At 33.2% G+C, this 18,500-nt stretch overlaps 1 long non-coding RNA gene across 1 annotated transcript; it reads right to left on the bottom strand.

Annotated features, from left to right (window-relative positions):
- Positions 1-6,725: 6,725 nt before the first annotated feature.
- LOC120263814 lies at positions 6,726-11,247 on the bottom strand. The gene is made up of 3 exons (XR_005537140.1): positions 11,164-11,247; positions 10,961-11,075; positions 6,726-6,806 (listed from the first exon to the last, which is right to left on the bottom strand). It is a non-coding gene; the product is annotated as an uncharacterized LOC120263814 (long non-coding RNA).
- Between the last annotated feature and the right edge of the window lie 7,253 nt (positions 11,248-18,500).

Raw genomic sequence — 18,500 nt, 5'->3', positions numbered from 1 at the left:
TCTTTACTAATTTTTATAACCCGTGCGCTTCACGGATACACAAAGGGATGTATCGATTTTGCACCGTAAAGATAGTCTCACCCCATTCTTAGATCTTTGAAACATTGGAGAAACTCAAGACAACCGTCAAGGATGTTCTCAGGGTGGATTCTGCTTGTAAACTTTAGGCCAAGCAATGATTCCAACATGCATTCTATGGAAAACTATTTGGTAAAAACTACGGCTTTTTGAATATGTCAAGAGGATGCTAGTTGGTTTAGTGGAGTTACGTAGGGTTTGTTCAGGATATCGGACATGTCTAATGGGTTCTTTCTCATCGGTGTGTGTCCCATGAAGTGATCGCGAAGGTCCTCTTGAGTGGCCCATGGACGGTGGGTGGAGCTTTCACTTCAACTCTTTCCATGTCATCCATGCTTTTGAACCATCACTTTAAGATTTGGCAAACTCCTCAAAGTGGGAAGAACACCACGGCGTCTTTAGAACACACTAGCTTTGCCAAAGCATGTCTAGAAATTGATTTATCGAGAAGCCTCACGAGCGGGGTTTTTGGTTGCGAGGATGAGCGACAAGGGAGGCATTCATGGTAGTTCTCTATGAAAAGCTACCATTATTTTTCTGCAGTGTAGCTTGGTGGGACACATCGCTCAACTCTTACGGCCTTGACGAAAGGTCACCCATGGTAGTGCATCTTTTTGATGTTAGTCTTGGTAGCTTAGGGTGGGTTAATACTGGGAGGCTGTATTGCAGGAGACCCGGTGCAAGGAGCAAGTTTGGATATTGACGACTAGTATCCGACCCCACAAGAAGCAATGGAAAAGCTTGACAAGTCCAGTAATGGGTGGTGGATGATTGTAACTCATCGAGATGAGGGCTCAACCATGGTACGTGGCCATGGTGGAACTACTGGAGGACCAACAAGTGATGATATATGCACATGGCGTCTTGGATGGATAATGGTCGGAAGCAAAGCGAGAGAGATGCATGGAGGCCACGTGGAGGTTGGGTCCTCACCCTCACTTTCCACATGGGGAGATGAGACCAAAAAGAAATAAATGGAGTTTCCCAAAGAGCTCGTCTAGTTGTTGTCGACCACCACTCCACACGATGTCATGAGTTGCACCATGTCTACAATGAGCTCCAATAGGGTTGATGTGATGAGAGATGGATGATCCTATTTTCAACCCCATCCAAAGTTGGGAAACTATGTGCAAGCAAGATGTTGGTGAATGTTCTCAATCTCAAAAGGCAACAAAGGGGTTTTTGCTAGTGTGGAGGATGAACATGTCTATCGATCGGGAAAGAGTCCACTGAGACCCTAAGCGTTGACATCTTTGCCCTTATTTTTGGTGTCTTCTCGGGTTCCCCATCCTTTGTCTTTGGTGAGGTTGATGAGGGGCATGCCGGATGATGGTGGACCAAGTGTTTGAAGCACTTGAGGTTGAGGGGACGGAGGATAGATCTAACCAAGAGATGGAGGACTCGGAGACTTCGAGGGAGAAATAGATATGGTGACTGACAATACCATGACAATATGACAAAAGAGCTTTGGCTTGCATAAGACTTATACCCATTCAATGTCGCACAAAGGGAAGATTGGATGTGGATAGTGGTGGAGAGTCAACCATCATTACCATGATCCTTTCCTTTCTCTTCCGTTTTGTTAATCTCTTAGTTTTTTTCTTTTTTCTTATTTTCTCTATTATTTATTATGAATCATATTAACATCATATGCTTGAATTGTAGATAAGCTTCAAGAGTGAACACTTTGAATAGAATTAAACTTATATGCATAAGCACAAGTTGAATATGATGCACCTCTTTGGAATCTTGTGTTGATAAAGGCACGGACTTACTCACTTTTTGTAATCATTTCATCTAACTAAAGTTGGCATGCCATTGAGGGCGGATGGGTGATTGGTGGGATTATTTTTGCTTATAGGCGCAAGAATATCGGTTCACATCACGCCAATGGTGAAGTCAAACTAGATTTACATCGGTAATCACCCTCGGGGATTGGAGGAACCTTGGTTTTTATTGCAATTTACAATGGCCACCACATTGCTATTTAGAGCATATATGGAGAAATTATCTGGTATGTCTTGTACTAATATGCCTGGATTTTGATGGGTGACTTTAATACTATTGCTTCTTACATGACCCATGAACATGAGGTGCCCTTTACGATTATTATGCCAATAAGATGCATTTATTCTCTGATATTATTCTTAATAACTCCCTTTTGGATGTTGATTTTATCGGTCCCACTTTTTCTTGGTGTAATGGTCAAAGTGGATTGGCCAGGTGGTGTGCTTGTTTGGACCTATATGCTGCGCAACTAATCCACAATGGTCAAGTCTTTAATTAGCGTCTTGATAATGGATCTTACTAAAATTGCTTTTGATAACTCCCCTTTACTTTTTGGTTGTGAGACGATACTAATTGTTGTTCATGTAAGATTTTTGGTTTTGAGAATTAGTAGCTTGAATACTGGGATTGGCTCTCCGTTGTTCATAATTCTCTTAATTTTCAATCGCACTCTTACGCCCAGTGCATAATTTTTAGCTCACATTCTTTTCTTGTATCGGAAAATCCTTGCTTGCGGGGAATACTTCTTATTTGGGTGCTCTAGATAAGGTTGATAAAGATCTTGAAATGGGAACCATAAGCCCTGTGTCACACCTCAGCGAGTGGACTCGGGCTCGACAAGCGTTGTGACAATTGGAGGGATACCACTACTCAACCCTCGGTGTGCCACGCTATGAGGCTAATAAAATCCATGGAATGAGAAATGCTAAAAGAGGAGAATAGATAAATTAAGGAACTTCAAGTACAAAGGAAGCAACAATATATCTTTGTGATAGTAGGTTCAAGAAATATCTTTTGTTACGAAGTCTGTGGCAAAACCTCAGAAACTAGATAATCGAGCAAAACCATACATACAGAGTTCAAAGCAAAACGGACTAGTGGATCCATGTTCTATTACAACATCTGTGATTCTAAAAAGATAAACATACAAAGGTACGGAAGCAGGATGAAGAGAAGAGCTAGACAATGACACACAACTATATAATACCTTAGTGGGCTACGCTAGAGCTTAGGAAGAAAAGAGGGGTTTAGTAGCCCGATCACTCTTCGAGTGAGTGAGTTAGTACAATTTAAGTATATCAAACCAAGTAGAATAAACATCAATAATCAAGCTTTCCCGAATAAATGCAGGAGAACGCTGATTAAAACAACGATTTGAATAATATATATATATATATATATATATATATATATATATATATATATATATACATAGATACCACGAACTACATAACCATAATGCCTTTGCCTCAAATTAGTTCAACTTCATAGATATTTAAGAATAATACAACTTTTGCAGAAAACATCAAATTGCAAACTCACGATAAAAATCTCCAGTCTTTCCAAGATATGCATAAACATTTCACAAGAATTCAACATAATAATCATGAAGTCTCAAATAAATAATATGCCATCTCAAAAAGCCCGAAGAATGGTCTAGAAAACCTCTGGCTACAAACTATAGTTGTGGCGGCGGCTATGTTGCGGAGACCATCAAAACCCTCATGTGCATGATGTTAACCCACTAGTGAACATATGGTGACCTACCTGGAATCTCGATGTCTCATACGAGTCAGAAACTCGTACCACACGTGCTGGATAAAGCAAGGCCGGGTCCTCCACGGCACCTCCCAAAGGGCAGCCCATGGGGACTATGCGACTCGACGTTGGTTGCAACCCCATCACCATCAACCAACCATGGGTGTAATAAGAAAATATCATCAAGACCAATAATCATTGGTCATGAGAGCGAGAGAGAGACAGAGGACAGGCGCACATAGCTCGAGAGATGTGCATCATTCCACATAAATGAAAATCACAGAGCTATTCCATGCTCACATGCTTATACCTCTCCGCTGATCACGATGATCAATATACATGCGTGCGTAGCATACGCCTTAGAGCAGATCAACAGCGTACACCAAATATGGCCTCTTGCTCATAAATCAATGATATGAGGTTCTGACTAGAAACGGTGAGTTCACAAGCGGTGCAAAACCATGGAAAGCTTATGCAATGCAAAATCATGAGATTTGCTAATTCTTGCGCTATTTGTCTTTGATGTTTAAATGTAAACTTTCTCAGCGCACTGAGACATTTTTGAGGTTGATTTACTCATCCGCATAAGTATGCAGTACATGATTCAGCTTATGGAATTTGAGCAGGCACCTCTAACTATTCCTTGTTTCTTTAAAGGGTTGGCTGAAAGTGTGAAAGTGCCCATGTGTCAGATTGCTTGGTTACAGTGCACAGATCCACATGTCCTTTTATATGACCCTTGGTATGAGCTGTGACGGCATTCAAACGCGGTCTATCTTAATAGCCTTATGCACTAGCATTTGAGAACATGCATGTTATTCTTGATTTCATGCATGATAATGGCTGGGATAGCACTTTTGCAATCTAACCATGTTTAGCTCTGAAGAGGTAATCCTCATGTTTTAAGTTCGAAAAGATTTTCAACTCGATCTTCATCTCAATGGTTGTGGTGCCCGGGTACTATGCGTAGGTCCTGCTCTGCTGTTGTCTATGGACACTTCGACATGAGCGCAGACGAAAACATTACGAGTTGGTCGGAGAGGTGTGGAGCTCAAGATGGCACCGAGTTGAAATCATCATTTGGCTACTCTATGCATGGCGAGGTTAAAACGTCGTAATTATCTTCGCTACCATTAATTTTGGTCCCCGTGTGTGACTCGCATGGGCTGGCAGTTGATGACCACACACACGACACATGATATCTCAATCTTGTTGATTGCATTCCCGCGGATGGTTGAGAGAGAGAGAAAGAACAAAGGCTGAAAAATCAATGCACAAAGACAAGATTTGAGTGGTTTGGCATGTTGGCTGTTTTTGTTGTTGGGGTTTTTTTGGGTTTTTTGTTGTGGTGGGTTTGGGTGGTGGTGGGTGTTTTTTTTTTTGTGTTTGTGTTTGTGGTGTTTTTTGGTTTTTGTGGGGGGTTGTTTTGTTGTGGTGTGTTGGTGTTGGGGTGTTGTTGTGTTTTTTGTTTGTGGTTTGGTTTTTTTTGTTGGGTTTTTCAATTATTAAAAATTTTGTTGGAATTTGGCGAAAATCGAAATTCTAATAGTTATGCTCTTAAAGGCTTCAATTACACGCCTTTCTTTTACGCATTTGGAACCTTTGGAAGCTAGATGCTTAGATGAATAAAATAAAACCCTAACGTATAATTGGTTGGTAGCAATTGACCATGTTGAAAGCCAGGGTGGCTCCGGTGGATCATGGGAAAGCGTTTTCCCATCCTCCACAAAGCAATTGGGTGATGCTCACTCTGCTTTATACTCGAAGTTGTTAGATCTAGAGGGGGCATGAGTTGAGTTAGCTTGAGTCGCCTCAGCGATGCCCAACCAAGTAATGCCAAATGTGGTAAGTTGATCAGAGACAAAGCCGTGGCTTGGTAGGTCTGTGGATTCATTTAGCGGCCCACGGTTTTAGTTTATTTTATTTGTTTAAATTATAAAAATATCTGTTTAAAATATATATAAAAATATGTGATCACGGAAAATAGAGTCTTTTAATAAAGAAAATGTTACTCAAAAGAGAGAAGTTTAGTGGTGTATACAGACTAGTTAAAGTCATCTTTGTCGCTTCCGTGTTTTGTTGCTTTGAAGTTAGAGTTCTAAATCTTGTTGGGCTTGCTATTTTCTTTTATCCATATCGTGAATTATCCAATTTTAAACATTTAAAACCCTTAGATGAGACATTCATGCTGCAAACTAATTAAATATTTTAATAATGTTTTTCAAAATTATGGATATTAATAGTTGCCTTGAGATTAATCTATTGACCATGTAAAATCACCAGTAGAAGATGGTTGAGTGAGAAAGCTTTTACTTGTTTTAATGTTGTTAAAATAGAGATTAGCTAGTAGTGTGCAGGCACACACACAGGTAAGATTAGCCTATGCTGCCCACATGTCTTTTCACATGCCATGTGCTTGCTTTCCATACCATTCCGTGCTCTCCCTCTCCTTAGGCCTCACCATACTGTAAGCCATTCCTTGGCATCTACGAAGTGAGAGGATCAGCAAGACTTTAAAGAGGCCAAGGTTTTCTTGTCTACTTCTTCTTCTTATGACGCCTTGTACGATGGGATTGCTACCCTCGCATGATCAGCCTTGATAACCTTGTGCTAAGGGCATTTCATTTATATTGTACACATTGTTATTGTGACTATTACTATTAATCGCATTTATTTTGATGTTCAAATAAATCTTGTGACGTGACGTTATAATTAGTTTTAAATATCCATAGTCCACGTGTGTATTAAGTTAAAGCGTTCTACTCTTTATGGGATAAAGGAGGCACTAGAAGGGTTTGGTACTTATACACTTAAATAATTCACAAATCGAGGAGAATCTTTTAATTGGACGTTAAAGATTTATAAAGATTGTGTGACATATCACTGACAGCCAGAAGGTGTTAGTTGAACTTTATGTTGGATAGAGACATATTAATGTAAATGCATAACTGGGTGTGTGTATTCATGACTCACAATAATCAATCACATGGGTTTTTACTTTTATACTAACATTGACTTCATATCATCTTTGGTATTGTGCTGCATTTCTAACACATCGTTACGTCCTTCAATATAATCATCCATATGCATATCCAAATTGTTAGCTTCTTATTCTGAATGAAACATTGATTCTTTAGATTCCGTATTTGAATTGGACAAGAACTCCATTGAGGTTTTACACTCTACATAAAATATCAAATGTTTAATGCTATGTATAAAGACAAGAAAAAAATACTCAACACAAGGGTACAAATAAACAAAATCAAATACCATACAAAAGTTTAGCATAAAATAAAAGCATGACAATAGTCTAATATAATATTTCGACACTGAAAGTTCAACATGTGAAAAGTTCAAGACAATGTTGGACACATAACTCAACACATAAAACAAAGACATAACAATTATTTGATGATATAAGCAAAATCTAAAAAAATCCAAATTAAGTTCCGGTAGGTAAATGATCATCCGTCGAAGTCGAAGGCTGTTAAGGTTGTCCACGTTGAAAGTGTGACACCAACCTGTAGCAAGTGATGGATCCTTTTCCACTAGTGCCACAAAAGTCTCCTTATGATATTTTTTTTGCAAACAACCTCACCATGAGAACGTAAAGTGGACTTCCTCGTTCCATCCCTGGGAATGTGTCCAACAAATCCACACACCTGGTTATACTGCAACAATCATCGGTCTAAACTATTACATTACTTGTGTGTGACTTGTTATCCATCCGAGAGAGTAGACGGTCAAATGATTTCTGTAGTTTCTCTTTTGCACTTTTTTTCTTTTCTTTTTGTGATGTTTTTGTCTCTTTCTAGCTTGTGTTGTACTAGTTTCTCCCCACGTGACATCATTATATTATTGAGGACTATCACCATCATCATTAAAGTTATCTACTTCTACATCTACGTCATTCATCCGAGCATAAGCTTTTTCATTAGAAACTTCATTCTCTATGATGGTTCTACATATGGTACCAATGGCATGTAGCCTGTTGCCACCACATCTTTGAGGCATTTCTCCATCATGTCTAAGAACTTTGGACCCTCATTTCTCCATTTCAGATATTCTGAATTTTTCTGTTATAATACAAAAAAAAGGTAGACAATATGTTTTTATTTTTATGAAATAAAAATTACATAATAAATAAATGGTAACATTATTATGGGCTTGTCATTTTCTCTCCCACCAATCATCACTTGCTAAAACTGTCCCCTTAACAAGGGTCCCAACCAAGCCATGTTTGGTGCTCCACTAGCTTTGCCCATATGCCGAACTCTTTTTTGAGAGAGTCCCACTTGTTTTTTAGTTGTTTGTAGTTGTAACTCATCCCTGTTCTGATAGCAAACTTTGACATTACATTTTTCCAATCTTCTTTTGTAAAGTGTGTGTGCGGCCTATTACGAATATGGACCTCCTCGACACATATTTTTAAGAACATTTAAGTATTTGTGTCATCCTATCTTGCTTTTGGAGCATTTTCACTTGCAACCACATTCACATCACCCATATTTGTCCCTTTTACAATTCTTTTGGGTGGTAGTTTTGAAGCCATGTTCAAAAATATTTATGATCTTGAGTCCTTAATAAAAAATTACATGTCAAATCAACCGCTTTTAGTTTGAAACATAGCTAGTTTATATCAACCATTTCAAAAATATTCTAATCAAAGACAATGTTTGAAAAACTATGTCCATAATTAAATATGTGATAACCAAGCAAATACATACCAAGCGGATTAACTATGTCCATATTCTAATCAAAGATAATGGTTGTTGGCACAGCAGATCGGAATTTGATAGTGTATAACTTGCAAAATCCTCTGGTAACAAATATTTGACTAGTAATGGCCTATAACTAAGACTTTTCTTGTCTGATGTTCAGGTGCTAAATGTGTATTTATATTTATGGTATAGAAAAAAAAACTAGTCAGTTACCCATGCTGGATTGTTGTTGTCTAACATAATCATATGATGATGACCTATTTGTTAACCATGCTTTCATTCCAATTTAATATTCTATGCAACCCTGATTCTTTAATTAAAAAATGATTTCATGAAAACTATCATTCTATGACATGCTTGGGACAATGTGACAAGCCAATAAAATCTAGCACATCCTTTCCACTACAAAGATAATTAATTTTATCTTGTCTGTAGCTTACAATTTAGTTAATATGCATAAAATCTGTAATTTAGGATATTAATGCTACATGTGGTAGAGCAACATGCATCAATATAATTAAATACTCTCCCACCTCTCAAATTCATAAACAAAGCTGAATGATTTCTTTTACTTTCTGAATCTAAACATATAATTTAGATGGTAATTTATTTATTTGATTTCCAAAAATGTAAAACAAAATATGCATTATAATATTTATCCGCTGAACAGATAATGGTGTAAGAATGGAATTGACAAATATAAGCTTGTGATAATCAATGTTATAAGTTTAATAATTATTGATTAAGTATCCAATTATGGCTAAATGCATAACGATATTCTTGAGTGTCATGTATTTATATTACAAGAAAATAGCAACAACAAACAACTTCATTGAGAGAACTGGGTTGTTATAGAGAGTCCATGCCTTCATGAAAAAGTGAGAGCTTGGTGTTTTGCCTTGCATTTGGGAGAGCATCCCAAAGCTGATTATGGTTTCTAGGAATATGCTTTATTATGTTTCTAGACAATGACTTAACATTCTATTGATCTCTTCACTTAAATCCTAGATTATCCAAGTGATTATGATGTCTGATTTGTTGATGATGATATCAAGGAGGTTCTGACAAACATTATATAGCGTATTAGTAGGGATGGCAACGGGTTGGGTCTGGTGCAGGTTTTACTATATCCGTCCTGTACCCGTACCCACTACCCCGCTAGTATACCCGAATCCGAACCCAAACCCAACAGGTTTTAAAAACTCCAACCCACACCCGCACCTGACGGGTAATCGGGTACCCGCGGGTATACCCGTCCCCACCTCCATATTAAAAAATTAATAAAAAATATATTTTTTTATAGAAAAATAACTTAAAAGTAATTATAATTTTTTTATAAAATAAAATAAAATTATTATAAATTACAAGACTAAACAAAGAGGAAAAATAAAAAAACCCTAAATTGTTAAGTTGTTGAACATATTAGTATATATATATATATATATATATATATATATATATATATATATATAAATAGTTTAATAATTTTTAATTTTAGGGTCGAGATGCGAGGTTCGGGTATGGGTCGGGGTATTAGAATTCCCTCACCGCCATGTCACTGCCCGTTCATCTAGTCGGGGTTTTCACGAGCCCGACCCGAAACCCGGTCTAATCGGGTTTTACTCGTCAAACTCGGGTCGGGTCGGGTCAAATCAGATAGGGTCAGATTTGGGTATTATTGCCATCCCTACATATTAGGCCATAGATCCTTTAATTGACCTTTTTCCAAAGTCTTGAAAACTCCAAAGTCATTCACCGTATAAATTATATGTTTAGATTCAGAAGTTCTAACTGCTTTTAAGTTTCCAGAGCCTTCATTTGCTTACGTGGCACGCTCTTACACCACTCTGGAATCTGGATAAACACTTGCTTAAAAATGAAAAGAGTTGAACTCACTCTCACTCAAACCCTTCATTATTCTTTCTACAAAACCTCAGACTCCTTTCCTTGCTCACCGATATCAAAATTCACTCAGACCATGGCTTCCAGAGCACTGGTCACCTCTTCTCTTCTCTCTTTTCTTTTCTTATTTTTTATTTTTTAATTTCCAGAATACGTACTTATTTATATAAAAACTCTCCTTTCTCTCATCATAGAACTACTAGAGATCAATAACATGCTCAAAGAGCACAGCAAGATCACCACTCCCTCATTTCGCTAAAGAATCAAAGTTACTCTCAATTTATTCATATATATATATATATAAATATATATATAGTTTTAAATTAGTAATATTTATTTATTTATTTAATTTTTGTGATTGTTGGTAAGCAGGGGAGGGAGGATGGATTTCACGCCACAAATTCTTCTTCAAATTATGTTTCATTCCTCAATTCTAACAACTAATTGATCCAATTCATTGTTCAAGCTTTGCTAAATCCTTCAGAATAACCAAATTCGTACGTCATTCATCTACATACCATTACTTAATTCTAACAACTAATGGATCCAATTCATTGTTCAAGCTCTCTACATTAACATGAACTATCCAAGAATCATTGAAAAAAATATAATCAAGAAAATATTGAAGCAATCCAACATTTATAAAGCATAACACTTAAAAACAACATGAAAGCAGGTCAGATTTAAGAGATTGAAGCTGAAGAAACCCTAACCTGGCAAGATTTCCTGGAAGAAAACTAGGGTTTTCAAAACCCTCAAAAGAGGAGACCAACCAGCGATCAAAGAAACGAATTGAATTCAGAGGAGGATCTTGTGAAGGATTCCAGGCTATTCATCAAAAAATGAAACATATATAAAAAAACCATCTTCCCTTATGATTAAAGAAATACTAAATTCTCAAGCACAAAAACTAAACCTAAATTCTCCCGGAGGTCAAAGACGCGGACGGTGTCATCTTTCCTTGATTTTCTTTCTACCTTTCTCTATTCGTTTGTCTCTATCCTTGACGAAATGGGTGAATAGAAAGGGATGGAGGCAAGGTGTAGAAGAAGACTGCTAGGACTGAGGCCATTAATTTTTTTAATTGTTGAGGGTAAACTAGTAATTAACAACACCCAAAAATAGCTTTCTAGAAGTGCTTTTTTTAAAAGGACCCCTTTACCAGTTTCTGAAAAAGCTGAATTCGGGCTTTTTTAACAGCTTTTGCTTTTGCAGAAAAGCTAATACAAATATCTTTTTTTCTATGTAAAAGTGCTTAACTTATAAAAAAAGTACTTCTGGGCTTCCCAAAAGCCAATCCAAACAAGGCGGCCTAAATATACCCCTATCATATCTACTAACTTTTTCTTTCTTAACCAAACTGCTTTTTCTTGGTTTAAATTTTAGCACTGCTCCCTACCCTCCTATTCTTCCATTTGATTCAATAATTATATATGCACTTGGAGGTGGTAATTCTAATGGTTTAATTTTTCTAACTAGTTCTTTAATTTTTAATACTAATTTAATATCTTCAGCATTAAATCTTCTTTCCCATGTTTGCTTGGTTTTGTTATATAATAGTCCTGCTAACCGGCTTATATTAGGTATAAAATTTCTCGTATAAATTAATTTTCGTAAAAGAGATTGTATCTGTTTTAAACCTTCTAGCTTATCAGGCATTTCAAATATACTACTTGATATTCATTTATGTAGTTATACCTATCCTTGGCCTATTATTACTCCTAAAAATTCTATTTCTCAACATCGTATCTTCATTTTAATTTCAGACAAAACTAAACCATTTTGTCTACATTTGTCAAAGAAGGCTATAAATGTTCAATATGTTCTTTAAGGCTTATACTGAATTCTAAAATATCATCCACATAAGTAAATATGAACTCATCCTTTCTAAAGATATTATCCATCTTCCTTTGGAATATCCGAGGTCATTTTTTTAGTCCAAATGACATTGCCTTCCATTCATATTGTCCATTATGTGTAATAAAGGTTATTCATTTCCTATTTTCCTCAGCCTTTTTAACTTGCTAAAATCCACTTTTTAAGTCAAAATTACAATAGATATAAATATTTTTAGTTTGATTTATTAAAACTTCTTTATTAGGTAAATGATATTTATCTTCTTAGGTATTATCATTTAATCGTTTATAATTAAATACCATTCTCCTTTTACCTTTAACTATTTCACTATATTTATTAACAATAAAAATCCTTGTCCTGAGTGGACTTTGTGTTTCTTCTATAATTCTTATGTTTTTTTTTTGGTTCTTTAATAGATTCTCAAATTCCTATTGTTTATAAGGTGTCACATTCATAACTGGATATGTTATTCTAAGATTTGGGTTTAATATTTCTAATACACAAATTCTTTAGTTCTACATATATTTTTTTACTAGATTTTCCCCTATAGTACCATATTGTTTAATTTCTTCTAGAATTTGATCTAATTTTTGTTTTAAGGGTTCTAACCGATTTAAAGTCTATCTGAATTTTAAACTTTTCTTCTTCACAATATATTAACCTATTCTCTTTAAGTTCAAATATAAGAATTGTGGTAATATCAGACAATATTAGCATAACTAACATCATGGAAAATTTATTAGGAATAATAGTTGGAGACTTATTGCATAGTTGAAAATTAAATTATCTTGGTGAAAACCAAAGTATGATAAAAATGACAAATAATGCCTGTAATATAACAGGGTAGATTAGAGAAATTATTTTAGGTACTAATCCATCTAGTGGAGACACATTTTTGCTAGATGTAGCAACCAAGGACTTAGAAAGTTTGCAAATAATCAACTTTAGTGAAATTGTTTAATTTAGCCAAGCCTATATAAACATCATAGCTAAAACAAGAAAAGCCTTCAATAGCAATGAACTCATTAAAAGATGGTTTAGTAAGTTACCAAAACCATTGGGAGATATAATTTTTAAATCATGGACAAAAAAGAGTAATGAAAGTCTAACTGCAATAGAACTTGCCATATTATTTATTTTTAACTATTTAAATGACAAATGGTTAGAAGGAGAACCTACCAGACAAATAGCAAATTATAGCCGTTGTAATAAAATTTATATACCTTCAATACATAAAGAGTATAAGAAAAGAAGAAAACTAAAAAAGAATGCCTACTATAAAAAGGTAGACCCAAGTATAATCATGTTATGAAATTTAAACAACACAAACCACCAAGGAAATATAAGTGTTATATATGTGCCGTTGAAGGACGTTGTGCAAAATAATGTAAAAATGAAAAGGCTAAAAAGGAAAGGTTAAACATGTATTAGGAATTAGAATTAGTAGATGAAATTGATATAGTAAGTGTTGACATTAATGATAGCGAAGATATTTGTAGTATCTTTAGAGGAGATGAAGTAAATAACTTCGAAGAAATGTGACAATTGATAGATTTTCAAGAAGCTTATGAAAATCTAGAATGGACACACAATTATACCATACCTATAGTTTAGAAAACAATCCAAAGTTTCTCATAGAGCAATATAATTATGTAGAAGATTTATTTAAATGTACTCACAAGTTTGCACCATTTAAGCCAAATTATAAAGAAAGGTTTGATAAATGTTATAAGTTCCATATATTAAGACATAGGGTTACATGTATCATTTATAAATTATCTATTTGTAGAAGGTGTGTTGCAAATTTATTTAACTTTACTTTTGAGAAAAAAAGGAAAGATGTATAAGTAACACCGGCTATAATATAAGTAATAGTACATAGAAAGAAATAATTGCACAATAATTAAAAATGATAAAAACTCCAGAAAAAGAAATGGAAAACTAAACTTTAGAGAATGGCAAATTAAAAGATAAAGTAAAAGGAATTCAAATTGAAGAACTTTCAAAAGAACAATAAAGACTATAAGAAGTAGAAATCTATGAAGAACATAATAATTTACATATCTTTCCAGGAGGATATACATTAATAGAAACATAATCTACTTAATATTGACTTCTTATAGAATTCAAAGACTGATATAAACTACTAATATCATGCATTATATATATAGGAGCTAGCCACAATTATATTTATGAGGACATTGATCCTAAAGAATATAGGGAAGAAGTTTTGCAAAAGTCCTTGGTTAGAGACTCTTTTGGTAATAAAATGATTATAACAGAAAAATTAGTAGATCGTACCATTAGAATGAATAATAAAAAATATACAATTCTCTTAATATGGTTAAAACTTTTAATAAAAACAAGATAACACAATTTACAATTTATCTTAAGAATGAATTTTATTAGAAACCAAACTCGATGTCTTATAGTATAGGGAGATATCGTTACAGTATTTAAAAAATGATGATTAGATATGTGCTACTCCTTTAGTAAGAGGAATTGTAACGTTCATCGAAGAAGAGAATATGTTAATAAATTCAGAAAAAGAATATGAAATACAGATAGAATTTAAACAGTTAGAACCTTTAAAACGAAAATTAGAACAAATTCTAGAAGAACTTAAACAAGTGGTACTACATGGAAAAATCCAGTAAAAATCTTACATAAAACACAATAAGAAGCTGTTGAATTAGAAACAATAATTAAGCGACAGACTTGTTCAGTTGCTAATTAGCAACTAATTAGTAACGGATTAATCATCCATTTCAGTTTTACAAATGGAATTTACATATGTTTCAAAATTTGAAACATAAATTTCATCCGTTGCTAATCCGTTTCTATTTCAGAAACCGGTTTGTAAATCAGTAACAGATGACAAATTTGTTTCTAATATTAGCAATGGAACATAATCTTGTTTGTAAATTAGAAACGGAAACAAACTTCCATTGCTAAATTTATATTTTATTAAAAAAACTATTTTTTTTTTGTTTAAGATGATTTGGACAAATGATAAATAACTTTTATGTATATGTATATGTATAATATTTATTTAAAAATATATTATGGAGATACTTATTTATAGGATTAGGATTTAATCAACATTAGATCAATATTTTAAAATTTTGATTAAATTTTTATTGATATTTTTTTCTTGGAATCAATTTAAATAATTATAATTTTTTTAATTGTACTAATGAAATATTAATTTCAAATTATTAATTAAAAATTTAAATATATACATTTTATAAATATACAAACTTCTTCTACATATAATTTTTATAGATTATTAACTTCTTTTATACATATATCTTTTTAGGATAAAAATTATTTGGGAATTTTTTAAATGACTTAGATATATAAACAAACCAATAATTTTCTTAAAAAAAATAATATTTATATAATTAAAATAGGTATAATAACTTATATATAGCAACAATCAATATAAGTTTCTAAAAAAACTTACAATATTTAAATTTTCTAAATGTATTAACTATTTTGAAATAAAATGAATTTTAAAAAATAAAATTACAAATGGATACAAGGCTCCGTTTTCAAATTTACAAATGACTTCCGTTTCTTCTGTTTGTGATTTTACAAACGGATCCCCATATTTTTTTTTGTAAAATTACAAATTGATCTTGTATCCGTTTGTAAATTACAAACGGCTCCCAGTATTAGTTTGTAAAATATTACATAAATATTTTGAATTTTTTATTACATTTTATTTGGACAAAAATTTTTTGGGAAAAATTTTGGTAATTATAAATTTTCTTAAATCTACTAATGAAATATTAATTTCTAATTATTAATAATAAATTTAAAATATATAAAATTTACAATATATTAACTCTTTTTAATAGAATGAATTTTGAAAAAAAATATTTATAAAAACACTTAGAAAATTCATTAAAGAACTTAAATATGTATGCTAAGATTTAATATCTTTGTATATTAAAATTATTTGGAAATTTTTTGAATGACTTACAAATATAAATATGTATAATAATTTTCTTTAAAAAATTAATATATTTATAAAATTAAGATAGATATAATAATAACTTAAATATATAAACAGGTATAATAATTGTTTCTCAATAAAAATTGCAATATATAAAATCAATAAATATATTGACTATTTCTAGGTTGAGTGAATTTTAAATATATATATATATATATATATATTAATTTTTAAAAAATAAATTGCAAGTGAATCCTGTTATCCACTTGTGAATTACAATCGGATCTTTCGATCCATTTGCAATTCCATAAAATTGCAAATGATCCAAGATCTGTTTGTGTTGAAGTAGATATAGATTCGTTTGTCAAACGGATCCAGATCTGTTAAGATGTTAATTACCTTTAAAAAGAAAGAATTTTTTTTTTTTTTTGGGTTCTTCTCTATTCTCTCCTCTCCTCTCTCTGTCTGTGTGGAACCCTAGCTGTTACTTCCCCGCCCGGAATGGAGCCCTTCGATGAGCACTCCGAGCGTAGCATGGGTAGATGCATACATAGTTAATGTTAGTACCAAACTCTCAATTAAAGTGATCCAATACAACAATAATTAAATACTAGAATTATTTATTAATTCATGGCATGTTTAGTTGAGCTTATAATATAAACTAGAATTGTTAGAAAACCCATTAATGTTTAGTTTGTGTGTTTATATTATTGAAAGCTATTTTTGTTTTTGTTTTTGTTTTCTGTTTATATTATTGATAGAAATTCCATTAATGTTTAGTAATACAGATAATACAATACCAAGTAATTTTTACCGACATCATTAAAAGTGTTTTTTTATTATTTATTTTTTCATTATTTTAGGTCATTAATATCAAATGGTTTTTTTTACCATATGGTATTTAAATGTATTTAACAACTTTTTTCCATTACAAATTCATAGGTGATATGTTAATTTTTTTTATTTGGCAAAAAAATCTCATCTTAAAACTACTTATTAAGTGAGAACAAGCCTTCAAAATTATGGTACTATTATGATAGATTACATGCTGACTCTTATGATATTGATGGCCAATTTAGACAACTAAAAAATTAGTTAGGCCAAGCTAGAAGAGAACACAATTATGTATAGGATATTAACAAACTTAGAAATATTTTCTAAGTAGAAAGGCTTATAGATAATTTAAAAAAAGTAATAATATAGAATCTAAGTATGTGAATTCGTCCCATTTATTAATTATTTAAATATATAGTCTAAATATAATATATATTCATTTTCATGTTAAACTAGAGAAACACTTCATCTGGGATGAGTCAATTTCATATATTATCAAGATGACATGACAGCGCAAAGTTGTAGAACATTATAGATCATTGATGTGTGTCTTTAGAAAAGGTAAAAAAAAAATGTATGTGTCTGACACTGCGTGGAAAATATGGAATGAAGCATGGAATTCCTTGGAGTTTAAAGCTCAAAGCTTGAAATTTTCTGCAAACCATCTTACTGAGGCTGAAGGACTTGGATCTGGTATGTCCCGACTCTTAGGAGGCTTGTGGATCAAGCATCATAAACACAAGAAGAGGATAAATGAGCCTTCTATTGTGGACAAAGCAAATATATTCCTTCAAGCTGTGGGAGGGAAAAAGAAATATCGGGATTATGGAGTGGGCTTCCAGGCATATATTTTTTATTCCCATTTATCACAGAGCTCATCTATAGTGTTAGGGATGGAAGCATAAGTTTGCATTATATGACAAGCAAGGAGATGACGAGGCATAAGCAATGGTGACATGGAAAATGAATTGACTTGGCAAACAAGGTGACAAGGATGATTACATGGAAAAGACTCTTGATGATGTTGGGAAAGAAGACATGATGGTTGAAAATTTAATATAGGAGCTTATATTTGGAGGATCTCTCAAGAAATCATATGGAGCTATCTTTGGTAGGAGCTTACATTTTGAGGATCTCTCCCAATGGACCAAGTGGAAAAAATCTATTGAAGCTATCTTTGGTAAGAGCATCAACCTTGGAAGATCTCTCTTAAGGAGCAAGCAAAAGGCATATGGAGAATATCTACACACCTGTCTTTGGAGAGGAGATATATTTAAAGACACAATGATATCTATGGTCACAACTAATTGATGAGATCAAAGCTATATAAGGCAAGAAAGTTGCAACTTCAAGAGCAACCAAGAAAGATCCTAACCTTATGAAGTCAAAGACTAAATGATGACACTTGTATATTTGGCAAGTGAATTTATCAAGCAACTACTTGGAGACAAGATCTCATCAACACCATATTTAGATATAACTAAAGATTTGTTCAAATTTGAAGAGAATCTAAATATGGAGGCAAAGCTAAATAGAGTCATGCTTATTGTTGGCAAGGAGCATCAAGGTGAAAGAATCTCTCTTGAATAGGTTTAGCTTAG

Source organism: Dioscorea cayenensis, chromosome 6 (assembly GCF_009730915.1).
Source record: "Dioscorea cayenensis subsp. rotundata cultivar TDr96_F1 chromosome 6, TDr96_F1_v2_PseudoChromosome.rev07_lg8_w22 25.fasta, whole genome shotgun sequence".
Classification (NCBI taxonomy): domain Eukaryota; kingdom Viridiplantae; phylum Streptophyta; class Magnoliopsida; order Dioscoreales; family Dioscoreaceae; genus Dioscorea; species Dioscorea cayenensis.
Note: the sequence above shows the minus strand (reverse complement) of the source record. Positions and strands in the feature narration are given on the sequence as shown.